General features: G+C 40.8%; 1 non-coding gene across 1 annotated transcript; it reads left to right on the top strand.

The window, feature by feature from the left end:
- Positions 1-6,604: 6,604 nt before the first annotated feature.
- Positions 6,605-6,712, top strand: LOC119467097. Its single transcript, XR_005195622.1, has one exon. It is a non-coding gene; the product is annotated as a U6 spliceosomal RNA (small nuclear RNA).
- The last annotated feature ends 7,844 nt before the right edge of the window (positions 6,713-14,556 follow it).

The raw sequence follows: 14,556 nt of genomic DNA, 5'->3' as shown, positions 1-14,556 counted from the left end.
CAGCTAATTTTTTGTATTTTTAGTAGAGACGGGGTTTCACCATGTTGACCAGGATGGTCTCGATCTCTTGACCTCGTGATCCACCCGCCTCGGCCTCCCACAGTGCTGGGATTACAGGCGTGAGCCACCTCGCCCGGCCCAAAACTTTCATTCTCTAACTGTATCCAGGAAGCCCTAAAGCTACCAGACATCCACTTCTCCATGTAATCAGATCATAGTGCAATGGTTCTCACATCTGGGGGCTGACCAGCTGCATCAGCAACACCTGAGAGTCGTCACGCCCTAGCCCAAATCTGTTGAGTCAGAAACTGCGAGTAGCGCCCAGCCCCGCTATGGGACTCTGATACTTGCTAAAGTTTGAGAACCATGACTGTAGAGAAAAGCAATCTGAGTAAACTGATTCACCTGGAAGTGTGAATGACTGGGTTCACTCTTGTTGAGTGTTGACTTATTAAAGGCGAAACTACGAAAGAAGTCTTGTGGCCTTCATTTCCAACTAATCTGTTGCTGTTTTTATGTGGAGAATTAGGGCCATCCAATAGTATGAAAGTTACCAGAGCGGCCACAGTGAGGCTTTGGCCTGAAAACATGCACTTTTCAGCTAGCCTCAGGGAAATGATAAAAGGACTAAATTGTGAGGCTAATTGCTGTCACAAAAAGAGTCTGGGCCCATGATGGAAAATGGTTTGAAGGTAATTACAAATTGGTAATCCTTCAAGACTTTGGTCCTGGCTTCATGTGCATAGGCTCTGATTAGGGCAAGTGGATTGGTTTCCCTTACTTTTGATTTTTTTTTTTTTTTTTTTGAAATGAAGTTTCGCTCTTGTTGCCCAGGCTGGGTGCAATGGCGTGATCTTGGCTCACAGAAACCTCTGCCTCCTGGTAGCTTCTCCTATCTCAGCCTCCCAAGTAGCTGGGATTATAGGCATGTGCCAACATGCCCAGCCCATTTTTTGTATTTTTAGTAATAAAAATGACTACTAAAATGGTCAGGCCAGTCTGGAACTCCTGACCTCGGGTGATCTGCCCACCTCGGCCTCCCAAAATGTTGGGATTATAGGCCCACCTTGCCTGGTGTGCTTTAAATTTTACTTCAATAGTTAATTAAATTTGAGTTTAAATATTCGTATATGGCTAGTGGCTCCTGTATTGGACAATACAGTTCTGTAGTCTCAGGACTGGTATTCCTCCTCTACCTTATAGAGAGGAAGGAGTAGAACCTAAACTGACCAAATCAAGCAAATATGCTCTTTGAGAACAGGAATCACACTACTTATCTCTAAAGTTACAGATCCTTTCATATGAAATATTCTTAGAAAGACGTCTGCTTCTGAGACGATGGAGTAAACAATTTTTCCTATTCCTCCCATCAACTGCAACTAAAATCCCTTCTTTTGTAGTCGTTATGTTCATCAGTCTTATACAGATTAGTAGACAAATAATTATATTATTTTGTAATGAATGAAACCCACTGTCTTATGCCTTTTATGTGTATCATATTAATAGATGTTCCTCATAATTATTTAGAAGACTTTGTCAGCTCTACCTGAAGAGGCCAGTGACTATCTAGTGAGGTGGTGCTTGGGCTGAATCTTGGTGGAAGAGAGTTTATGAAGGGACCCTGAGGGTGAGGGAAGAGGGCATTCTTCTTAGAGGAAACATTTTGGGAGACCGAGGCAGGAACTGACCAGCCTGATCGACATGGCAAAACCCCATCTCTACTAAAAATACAAAATTAGCTGGGCATGGTGGTACATGCCTGTAATCCCAGTTGCTCAGGAGGCTGGGGCAGGAGAATTGGTTAAACCTGGGAGATGGAGGTTGCAGTGAGCCGAGATCGTGCCATTGCACTCCAGCCTGGGCGACAAGAGTGAAACTCCATCTCATAAAACCAAAAAAGAAAAAATAATAATTTATTTTCTCATTTATACTAGCCACATTCAAATTTCTCAATAGCCATATGTGATTAGTAGCTACCCTATTGGACAGTGCAGATACTCAATATTTTCAGCATCACAGAAAGTTCTGTTGGAAGTACTTATTTTGAACCATGAATTGATACAAAGAAAGTCAAGCTAAAAGTAACAATGAGGAAAGACCCCTGAGAGACTGTCATGGTCAGTTCTAGTCCCCTGACTCCCTGGTAACCACTGATTGTTGTCTATACTCAGAAGTGAAGAGGAGAGACAGTCTGGCAGGGAGGAATGCAGGAAAAGCACTCACCATGAGCCAGGTCAATGTGGCTGACTGCAGGGGGTTCAAGTCTCTCCTATCTCAAGATATTCTAGTATTTTATAAATAGTTAAATTGTTTCATAAATGATGGGTAACTAAAAATATTCTTGAATATTTATCAAAAGTTCGTGAACCCAGGAGTTTGACGTTTCAGTGAGCTATGATTACACCACCGTACTCCAGCCTGCGTGACAGACCCTGTAGAAAAAAAAATATCAAAAATTTGAATTCTATTCTGTTCCTCACCCCCTAAAAAAGGGCAACTTATTGTTTGAAAATGGCATGTGGGTGGGAAGCAAGTACACCATTAGTGCTTCTCTCTTCTTTGTTTCTCTGATTTCTGGGGCAAGTATGCCAAAGAACAATCTTCCATAAAGTTGGAGAATAAGGACATTACTTAGAAATCCTGCAGTGACTCACCTTTTGAGTGTGGTTGTCTGCAAAACAAAAAGAAAAGGATTAAAAACTACTGGGTTTTGGTCTGTAACCACATGAATTACACATCTTATGTAAGACTCATATCAGTCCTTTTAGATGGGTATCACTTAACCCTTTTGTGGATGCTGAATCTTAGTTATAGAAAGATAATATTGTTGAACAGCGAATTTAATTGACAATAAGATGTGCCCAAAACATGAATATTAGGCAAAAGGACAGTTATACTTTTTCCGATCCTGAAGTATTACCTAACAAGCCCACTCAACTTTAATTCTCTACCAGATGCACCTTTGTTTGATTTGCTCTTTACTATTGATTAAGGCGCAGACATCTAGTTACATACTAACTTGTGGATGTTTGTTGAGCAGAAATGCAAGAGACTTTTGACCAGTAGAAAAGAGACTGCAAATGTAACGCTTTTATCGCTCTGTAGGAAACTAGCCAGCTTTGCATCTGACTTGCAAACTTATTTCAGCATGCCCTTCCTGATAGACTATGTGAATTTCTGTTCCTCAAGTTCTCTTTGAACCAGTTTTACCATCTTGCTGGTTTCCTCGTTGATGATTTAAGTCATTTCTGACATATACTTTCTATATATTTTTTACAGCATTCATGTTAACTTCTTGAAAATTGTACTGTGTCACCGTTTACATTTGGCAACACCTAGATATGACCCCTATTGTTCTGACACAAACAATATCTTACCATTTCATGAAGCCTAGGATTTGTTGGGTTTCTTTTTCTTTTTTTTTTTTAATTGTACCTTAAGCTCTGGGGTACATGTGCACATCCTGCAGGATTGTTGCATAAGTACACACATGCCATGGTGGTTTGCTGTCTCTGTCCCCACCGTCGCCTGCATCAGGCATTTCTCCCAGTGTTATCCCTCCCCAACCTCCCCACCCCTGCTGTCCCTCCCTTCCCATCCCCCCTACCTAGCCCAGTGTGTGATGTTCCCCTCACTGTGCCCATGTATTCTCATTGTTCATCACCCACCTATGAGTGAAAACATGTGGTGTTTTGTTTTCTGTTCTTGTGTCAGTTTGCTGAGAATAATGGTTTCCAGATTTATCCATGTCTCTACAAAGGATGTGAACTTGTCCTTTTTTATGGCTGCATAGTATTTCATGGTGTATATGTGTCACATTTTCTTTGTCCAGTCTATCATTGATAGGCATTTGGGTTGGTTCCAAGTCTTTGCTATTGTAAACAGTGCCACAATGAACATACCTGTACATGTGTCTTTATAACAGAATGATTTCTAGCCCTTTGGGTATATATCCCATAATAGGATTGCTGGGTCAAATGGTATTTCTAGTTCTAGATCCTTGAGGAATTGCCACACTATCTTCCACAATGGTTGAACTAATTTACAATTGCACCAACAGTATAAAAGCGTTCCTATTTCCCCACGTCCTCTCCAGCATCTGTTGTCTCCAGATTTTTTAATGATTGCCATTCTAACTGGTGAGACATGGTATCTCAATGTTGTTCTGATTTGCATTTCTCTAATAACTAGTGATGATCAGCATTTTTTCATATGTTTCTTGGCCTCATAAGTGTCTTCTTTTGAAAAGTGTCTGTTCATATCCTTTGCCCACTTTAGAATGGTTTTTTTTTCTTGTAAATCTGCTTTAGTTCTTTGTAGATTCTGGATATTAGCCCTTTGGGTTTATTTTCTTAAGTAAATTCATGACATGTTAAAGCAAGACTAATCAAATAGATTTCATATGGCAGTCACTGTGGCATTGAGCCAGGCCTAACTTTTCCTTAAGAGAAGCCTGAGTTTATATGACATCAAAATAAATGACTGAAAGCCATGTGATCACAGAAACATGCAATTCTGTAGCAGGCAGGGATCATACAGATCTTCTAATTCAATCCCTTATGTTTAAGGTAAGAAAATTGTTATCTATGGAGTGAATTGCCTTGCAAGAGGCCACATGTCAAGTTGGAAGATGAGAGTTCAAAGTTATCAAATCCCAAGTTCTACTCTATTGCTGCTATTTCATATTTCTTCTAACTGGGGAGAAATAGAATATATAGACAATAAGACTAACTTTTTTACACCATAAGGGGACAAATCTCACTGGGTGGCATTCCTGTCTTTCCCTATCTGCACCTATGAAGAATAGTAGGGATATAATAAATCAGCTACAAGACACCCATCCAGAGTCTGGAGCGTGGAGGGAGCGAGGAACGCAGAAGACAAGCATCACTGGCATTGGGCCCTGGGTAAACAGCTCAGTCACCATCACAAAGCATGTTGTGAATAATAAAGCAGATCATGAGATCCTGACAAAGCCTCAGTTTTCTCATTTGAAAAATGGAGAACTATTAGTAACTACCTCATGGGCTTTGCATGAGTTTCAGAGTGAGATAATGCGTTACTGTATTTATTTGAGTGCTAATCAATGAAAGCGGCTATCACTGTTATGACTATAATTATTTTCATTTAATTACTAACATTACCACTGCTAAAATAGGTCCAGACTTGGGTGCCAACTCCATCCACTCCATCTCCTAACTCCCTTCAGAGAAACCAATGGGTATTACCCGATTAACGTTGCTATCGTCTCTGGGTTTTCAGATATATTGGTCTAGCCATGGAGAAAGCTAATTTCTAGAAAGTTAGTCCTTTCCTCAGGGAACTGTACCAGTAGGAAAATCACAAGACAAAATGATGAAAGAAGCATAATTTCTTTGTATTTACTTTTTCTGAAAGGAAATAGTCTTAACATAAACCTGCAACTCAGAAAGAGAAGGCTAACAAAAAGAAACTAATACATAGCTAAAGAAACACCTTACATTAATTTGGGGGCACAGATGCTACAGACAGATACCTTTGGCAGGTGACAAGATTCAGGTTTGTCAGGGAACATGAGAAGTGAACGTAGTAGTTCACCTTTGAAAGGCATTCCGTGAAGGTCATGTTAAGTTCTTTACAGGGAAACTTTTTTTCCTGTGTTGTATTCATAAAACTCAGATAATTTATTTTAGGTTCACTTGTTTACTTATTTTACTTCTTATTTTTATGGGCAGAACTTTGAGTTTTAATGGTCCATTGGAATTGATCAAGAGATCCACGCAATTGCAAAAGACAGCAGGCTCTTTACTGTCAGAAAGTGACGGCATGAATGGCTTGGTGTTCCTGGCACACCTAGTCCACAGTAAGTTACTGCCCAACATGCTGTGTTCTCGAAGCCCAGGGAATCCCTCAGGTGTCCTGGCCTGTGGGATGGATGAGCTTGTTCCAGGAGGCTAGGGGAAGAGGGATCTGCCAAGAGAGGAAGAAGAATGGATCCAATTCTTGGCTGATCAAGAAAAGGGCTAATTTGTTCAATCAAGAAGTATAAAGTCCAAAGGAACTTGCATTTGTTTCCCTAATAATAAAAATTACATGCAGAGAAGCAGCTTTTGAGGCCAATTACAACACTGTATCTGATCAATTTAACTAGACTTATATAGAGAGTAAGGGATGTTCATCATCTGTACATTGTTAGGCCAAGGCCTGGGAAAGGCTTAGGAAGGGCAGGGTGGTGAACAAGAAGACAAGACGACAGGGCTTTGGAGACAGACTGTGTTCCCACTCTGCCACATGCTAGCTCTGGGTCACTGAGCAAATAAGTTTCTAGGATTTTCAACTGTTAAACAGTCTTAATAATACCCAAATGAAAGATCAAATAAAAGGATACTTGTGAAAAAAATTTATAAAGTTATGTATCCCCTGCAGAAAGTTCTGTTGGTTGATAGAACCAAGTGGGTTTCTGCCAAAGTTTGAGGAGAATCAAAGGAAATGTTTGTCTGGTGACGTCATCACTGAAAACAGCAATAGCTTTCCATAAGACCTGCAGTGCTAGGCAGCAAGGACACTGATCTGTCCCAAAGTAGCAATATTTATATTCCACATACTTTCTGTTAAAAGGTTTCTGGTGCTCACTTCAACAGCACATATACTAACATTGGAACAATACACAGAAGATGAGCATTTGCCCCTGAGCAAAGATGACAGGAACACTCATGAAGCCGCTCATAAATCTAAAAAAATTTTAAGAAAGGTTACTGCAATGCACGGCAAGGATAGTATATTAAAAATAAAAATAAGTGGATCTCAGTATAAATGTCATAAATGTTTATTAGGGAAACAAGGATTTTGAGGGAAGAAAGCTGTAGTGCTTTACTCATTTTGTAAAAAATTAGACACTTCTGGAAGTGATGTCTAACAAGGGCATTTTGTCATGAAGTAGCAGAATAACTTTCCTTTCTTATCCCATAATCAGGAGCAGACCTGGAATAAGAACTGAGCTTCTTCAGTATCAAGTTCAATGTTTTATCCACAAGAACCGGCTTTTTCTTGAGAAGGGCAGCCCCAATATTTCCTATCCTTATTTTGTTCTAATTTCTGATAAATTTTACCACAGTAGAGTAGTGGAACTTGCTGAATATAGATAGAGCTGATTTCAGCAGGAGTTACAGAGCCTAGAGAAAAACCGAGCTGAGAAGAGAAAAATCCTGTTAGGACTAGTTTCTTCTGGGCCTTCCTGGCAGCACATCCTTGATGACTTTGTCCAGTTGAGTTTTAAATAATTCAAGTGATTGGCCTCCTATTATATCTCCTGGGAACTCATTCCATCACAGAAAGGAGCTGACTCTTAGGAAGTCTTTCTTGACCTAACATTGTTGTGTATGAGTTCTTCATACATTTTCTCCTGTTCAAAGAAATAAATATAAATGGAAGCAAGGAAGCAAAAAAAGAGGGAGGGAGGGAGGGATGGGGGAGTGGGGAGGGAGGGAGGCCAGGGGAAGGAGGAGGGAGGGATGGAGATAAGTGATGGAGGTGAAAGGGGGGATGAGGTGGGGTTGTTGGCTGATAGGAGAGGGGAGAGGAGGCAGAGAATAAAACACACTAAAAGAAAGACCTGGTTGGTTGGGGGATGGGAAGACAAAACACTAAAGGAAAGAACTATTTGGAGGGGGGGTATGGATATGCCTCGGAACGAATTTAAGGAGGCAGCATCAGTCCAAAATCAACAGTAAATCTTCTTCCTACTTTCTACCTCTCTCTGAACCTGAAGACATTGATCTTAAGGCTCTCAATAGATTTGGTCAATTCTGTAGTTGTTAACCTTAAATTGATATTTAATCCATTTACAAATGAATCCATAGCAATCCATGTTAATGTACACAAAAAAGCCTGCATACCAGGCCTGAGGAGGAATGTGGAATAAGGGTGAGAGGCGGCTTAACTGTCCCCGACTTGGGGACTTAGCTGTTGCTTTCCCACAGATCACCACCAGCCTCTACAGACATCAAGTTTACACGCCTTTGTGTCCATCCACTTTTGAACTTTGTGTTCTAAAGGGAATGTATACCTGAGGGAATTAAGAAATGGGTAGAGAGGACTATAGACCACAGCGGGCAATCCAGTTTCCAGGGCCATATTCTTCCCATCCCGTCTGTAAAGGTCAAGGGCAGAGTTCCCAGATCAGTGCCAGAAAGATAAACTCTTATGATTCTGTTGGAAAAAAAAGAAAAAAAGACACCCAAAAATGGGATCAATTTTTATGTCAGTGTTTCTTCACATTAGCCAAGAGTAGGTATGTTTTAACCAGGCTCAAGCTCAGCTCCACTTAACATGCATCTAACGCCACGGTTCCTGGATAATCATGACGCCTCTAATCCACCTCCTATTTTACTGCACAACCCCTGCAAGGACTATCTGTGTTCCAAAGCAAAATTCTAAATCCTCAACGCTGAGCACCAGGCCCTGCCTGATCTGGCCTTTGTTCGTCTTTCCAGCCTTGCCTCTGGCCACCTTCCCTGCTTCAGGTCCACACTGGCCATCATCAGCTTTCTAAAGGGTGGCACACACCTCCTCTGTGCCTTGGGGGCTTCTCCATGCACAGCCCCCTTGGCTTTTACTGCCACCTCTGATATCCTCCTGATTAATCACCACTCACCCCTCATACCACCTTAATTATTCCATCTTCAGGGAAAGCTTCTCTGACCACCCCCACTCCCAGGCTAGGTCAGGTCCTGTAGTGAGCTCTCCCAGTAATTTACAACTGGGGCAGGAATAATTATTATTTTTAAAATTTTTACATTCAGGGGTACAAGTGCAGGTTTGTTACATAAGTAAATTTGTGTCATGGGGGTTTGTTATACAGATTATCTCATCAACCAGTTATTAAACCTAGTACCCATTAGTTATTTTTCTGATCCTCTCCCTCTGCCCACCCTCTACCCTCCAAAAGGTCCCAGCGTGTGTTGTTCCCCCCTAAGTGTCCATGTGTTCTCATTATTTAGCTTGTAAGTGAGAACATGCGGTATTTGGTTTTCTGTTCCTGCATTAGTTTGCTGAGAATAATGGCCTCCAATTCTATTTATGTACCCTCAAAGGACATGATCTCATTCTTTTCTATGATGGTGTAGTATTCCATGGTATATATGTACCACATTTTATTTATGCAGTCCATCATTAATGGGCATTTAGGCTGACTCCATATCTTTGCTATTGTGAATAGCAGAGCAGGTATAACTAAACACATAACCATATGGTTCACACGTAAGGGAATCCACCTCCCTGGACTGTAAACCCCAGGAGGACAAACACCCAGACCTCTTTTCTCACCTTATCTACAGGTCCTACTAGTGCCTTGTGTATACTGGAAACTTACCCTTTTCTGCAAGAAAAATGGCAGTGTAGGTTACAGCCCATACTTAGAAACAGGCCTGTCTGTATATAGCAAGGTGTGACCCCTAGGATGCAGAGGTATGTGGTAGTTGTTCAAAGTGAATAAAACAATTAAAATCTATTGTTATCTGTTCTTTAAGTGGAGTAAAAGAAGACTTTCCCAATTGGAAACTAGTTTGTTGCCAGTTCAGGTTATCAAAGCAACCCTCCAAGGGTCTCCCAGGTGCTTTCTGCTGGGTTGCAGGGTTTAGTGAACACATGGTCAGGGACACATATCTCCTCAAAATAATTAGCCGCCTCCTGGGCATTTTATCCATTTTCCTATTATACTTTCCTCAACCTCTTAGAATGCATTACTTTTCTGATTTACATTGTTAATCCACTGAGAAGAGAACATATCTTCATTTTCTACAACAGCTAGTGCATGGTTAAATAATGCTTACAATAATATTTAAGGATAACAACCATAGAATATGTCTGGGAAAAATTAAGAAGATCTTAAAATATCTTTTTTCCCTTACATAGTAAAGAGTTAATTGTGATATTTAAAGCTGTTACAAATGGGCAAGAAGAGTGAAGAGATTCAACAGCGTTACTAGACACACAAAAATCTTCAATTATCTGGAAGCTGTATCAGCCCAAGACACAAGTGCAGACAACTGATAAATAGCCCAGTGGCTACAGAAACCACAGAAACACGTGAAAAATCTAGCACATTCAGGAGAAAGAGATAGTTCCAGAGGGCTTTTCAGGGACAGAATCTTGACGATTTGGACAAGTGGGAATGAACAGCATTAAGAGCCCTGAGAGGAAGACATGAGCCTGAAAAGATTCTAAGCAGGTCCACACCACCATCATCACTGCATCCTGTTAAGGCTGAGTTGGGAAAGGAGCTTCCCAAGCAGTCTCAGCTGGTGCTGGGGACACAGGAGGGAGCACAGAAGCAGTAGCTCATGTTCCCAACTTTTCTGTAAGTCCTGTCATGAACACAAAGAGGTCAAAAGCAGATGATATACTACAAAGGTCCAAATTAATCTGCTATGCTTCAGACCCATAGGCTCAAGAGGAAGTGGGCAGAAAGAGGGAGATCGTCAGGGCCTCACCTTCTTTGTAAAACCCTCTTTCACTGCCATGTCAGGTGTCTCTTCTAAATCTGACTGTTCCTGCTCTCATGCCTGTTTCACCCACGTGGCACTGAGGTTTTGATATTTCTGGTGGTCAGTATCCTTAGCGTGGAGTTGCCTTGTCTCTCCAGGTAGAACCCAGAAACTGTGGTCTTTCTTTCGCCACTGTCTTGCTTGGTCACCTCCACTCATGGAACAGATGTGGCTGCTGAACAAATCTTACAGTTGAAAATGGTCTGGCTGTTAATCCAAGTCATCAGGCTCATCCCACCAGTCTCTCTTGATATTGTTTAGTTCTAATGCTGACCTCCTAACTGAATGGCTGAACATTTTCAGGCCTGGCTGTTTATTGCAGACATCCTCCGGTGAAACATGAAAGAGGGCACAGCATGCTTCTTGTGGAACCAGCTGCAATGGTGGAATGTTCTTTCCTTTCTCTGCTTTGAACACTGTATTATTTGCAATGCAGGTGACCGAGCTTCACTCTTTGCTGTGTTCTTTAATTAGTCTGGTTTCTGGGTGGTGGTGGTGGTGTTCTGGTGCTTATTCTTAGATGCTATGCTATGTGAATAGCCTGTGAGGGCTCTTGTGTTTCCTTATTGGAATCTTGGTAGCTTCTTCAAAGAAGGTTGTTTTTTAAGAATGTCTGGGCTGCATGGAATTGCTTAGTTCTCACTTTTCTCTAAAATGCATCCGTAATTTGATCTTCCCTGATCTACAGTGATTGAAAACTGGAATATATAATCTTGAACCAAGAGAAAGTGAGAAAGAAAAATTGGACTTTTAAAAATTTACTTTATTAAAAAGTTAGCAGGAAGACAACCCAGTGAAAATTATTACATCTTTAATGTCAGCTATTAGGTAGGATAACAGAATGGAAATGGACTGGAATGGATTCAAATTTTGCTTCGCTGCTACTTATGCAAATGACCTCAAACAATTATCTCAACAGTTAAAGAATTTTTTCTACTACAAAATGAATGAATTACATAAAATAAACCACTTGAAAAGACTTGCCTGGCTCTAACATTCAATGGAGATGTGGCACACCAATCTCAAAGGTTTGGAGAGAAATGCAACTGCTTTACTCCAGTGGGAGATTTAGACATGACTAATATTAAAATCATCAGAAATTGAAAAGTCATTAGGTGAAATCCTTCATTTCCTTATATAAGAAGATTCTCATTTAATTCTATAAAATAGATTCTCATGCCTGTGGCCCCCATGGCTGATGCTATTGTATGCGGCAAGGAAAAGAGAAAACAGGAGGAAAGAAAACAAATGTTTACTGTAGATAGTGAGTGGTTTTAAGCACTTTGCATACATCATCTTATAATCCTCACAACACCTCAACCATAGGCATTATTATCTCCATTTTATAATTGAAATGGAGACCTAGAGAAGCAAAGTAAGTTGCTTAAGTTTATATGACTAGTAATCATGTTTCTCCAGATGAAATCCAAATCTTGCTGATTTCATGGCTCTATTTTTACTCTACCAAAACAACACTAAACAAATAAACAAAAACAACTTGAATTTGCTATGAACAATGCAAGCAATTCTTCAAAAGATTCTTTTATTGACAGACAAGAGCAGGGGAATATATTTGTGGTATGGAAGATTCCTGGAGAAGATGGTCTTTTAAGAGCCTTTTCCGAATCTCCACGGTACATGTTCCTCATTTTTACTAAAGTGTGCATCTTCCGGTGGGATAAATTAATCATCAGTAGCAGCAACAGTTACCATCATCACATGTAAAACAGGGCATATGAGCACAGCTGACCCCCTTGTGAAAAACCGCCTTCCTTTGATGTTTGGGAAAATGCAGATGATACTGATTTTCATCTTCAGCTCTGGGACGAGGAGGTTTCAATGAATTATAGAGACTGTGGCAGGAGGAAGAATTTGGAAAAAGTCAAGCTCTAAACTACAGCTCCTGTTACTCTGAGAAAGCACAGATTCTCCCATTAATTCCCCGCAGTTTCATCAGGAAATTCCTTCTAGCTAACACTGACTTCATGTTCTTTTTTATTTATTTATTTATTTATTTATTTATTATAAAGACAGGGTTTCACCATGTTGGTCAGGCTGGTCTTGAACTCCCGACCTCAGGTGACACCCCCATCTTGGCCTCCAAAGTGCTTGGATTACAGGCGTGAGCCACCACGTGGCTCTTTACTTTGGGTGTGAGAATGATTAAGGAGAACACAGAGTGTCTGTACAAGCTAAGCTCCAAAAATTTCCACCATCTCCAGGGAAGAGGTGACTTAGAGGGCATTGCGTGTTTCCCAGTAAGTAGTTATATAAAGTATGGCAGACGCTTATTAGGGAAATCCCTTGCCTATATGGAGGTTTCTGCAGGGAGTATATGAAGTAAACTGAGAGACACCTTTTCCCACCTACCACAAGGCCCACACGAGCAGTAAAAAAATGCATGTTCATGGCCAGACAGGTGTATGTTGGTGTCATTGCTTCTCCTAGTCACTTCCTGAGGCACGACACCCAAACCCTGTTTGTTAGCCCTATCCTATGCCCCTTACCCTCTATCCCTAACTCACATCTTCTTCCCACCTCCAACCCTGTCACCACAGCAGTGCTTGGAATTTAATGATATGTTGACTTGTTAGATTGAATAGTCTTGGAAACAGTGATTCTATCCCTAATGGTAAAAGCTGGAAACTTCACATTGCTCTTTTGAGGAAATTGACATCCAAAGGTTCAGTCAATCTGTCTTCAGGCTGGTCTAAAAGAATTAATTCAGCGTTTGCACATCCACAGTCACTGCTATCTACAAAGGTCATTTAAATCTATAAAGAAAACTCATTTTTGCCTCCTGCTTAATCAGCGGCAAAATCTCTTTTTATCACATACAATTTTTTTAAAGTTCTAAAGTCACTGCGCTGGCTCTAGACGCTGAGAGAAAGACACAATGGCTGTTAGCTATTTCTTCCTGCTTTACCTGAGGGACAGACATTTTGAGTTGTTTTCTAAATAGTTAAGGATCAGTACCCACAGTTATTCTCCCACTCTTTTTTGACCTTCCCTCTAATCAGCTATAGTTGATAACATGTTAAAAAACACAGATTCCCGATGACCTAGGCATTACATACATAGGGCTTTGTAATCAGAAAGGACACGAAGGACCAAATGGCCTGAGTTTCAAACTGTCCGAAGCTGGAGTTTTGGCTTGAATAGAAATCTAATTTATGATTTTGACGTTAATAATACCATGTGCTTCTGTATTATTTAAGAGCATTAGAATTCAAGTAACAGATAATAATCGCTGAGCTAAAGAATCAACATGGAAATTTATCATGAAGTTACTGGGGAAAGGTGTGAGAAAAACGATAGGGAAAGAACGCAAACCTGAAAGGTGGAAGGTTCTGCAGAGAGAACAGCTGAAGGCAGTTGTTCTACCACCCTGAGGCAGAGGGCAAGGAGGAGGTACAAGGAAGTGTGGGGGAGTTTATCTTAAACAGGTTTGCTTACTGCTGTTGACCAGGAATTGACCTTTGATCATCACAGCATTCCCTGAAAGGAAAACAATAAATGTTAATTGCCTACACGTTGTGTCTTTTCTGCATTGTGCTGGCACTGAATAAAAGCAAGCCCCTCCAGCTTCGCAGGGCTGCTCTCTGGCCAGCAGAGCCAGGCCATCACCTAGCTGCTCTTACACTGCATATGCCTCTCTAAGTACTCATTTCATCCATTGACCAGGGTTGGCGGGAGAGACCTGGCAGGTGAAAGGGGGTTCACAGAAGCAAAAGGCAGCAGCTGAATCCTAAGAAGGAGCTGACATCAGGAAAGGATATAGTGTCAGGTATCCAGGGCACCTCTGCCTGTGCATTTCACATCTTTAGCTGTTATCATCTATGCATTTGCTTTATCTGTCTCCGTCTGCAGACTAGCTCTCTTTCCATACAGTCATATGGAACAAAGGGCTATGTTACAGCTTCTCATCTGTTGTTGTCAATAGGAGAATGGACAAATTTTTGATGCATCCATATGATAAAATAATATTCAGCAATAAAAAGAAATGAACTATGATGCCATACAAATCATAGAT

The sequence above is a fragment of the Cebus imitator genome, unplaced genomic scaffold (assembly GCF_001604975.1).
Source record: "Cebus imitator isolate Cc_AM_T3 unplaced genomic scaffold, Cebus_imitator-1.0 Scaffold259, whole genome shotgun sequence".
Taxonomy (NCBI): domain Eukaryota; kingdom Metazoa; phylum Chordata; class Mammalia; order Primates; family Cebidae; genus Cebus; species Cebus imitator.
The sequence above is the reverse complement of the archived record's forward strand: the minus strand, read 5'-3'. Positions and strand labels throughout refer to the sequence as shown.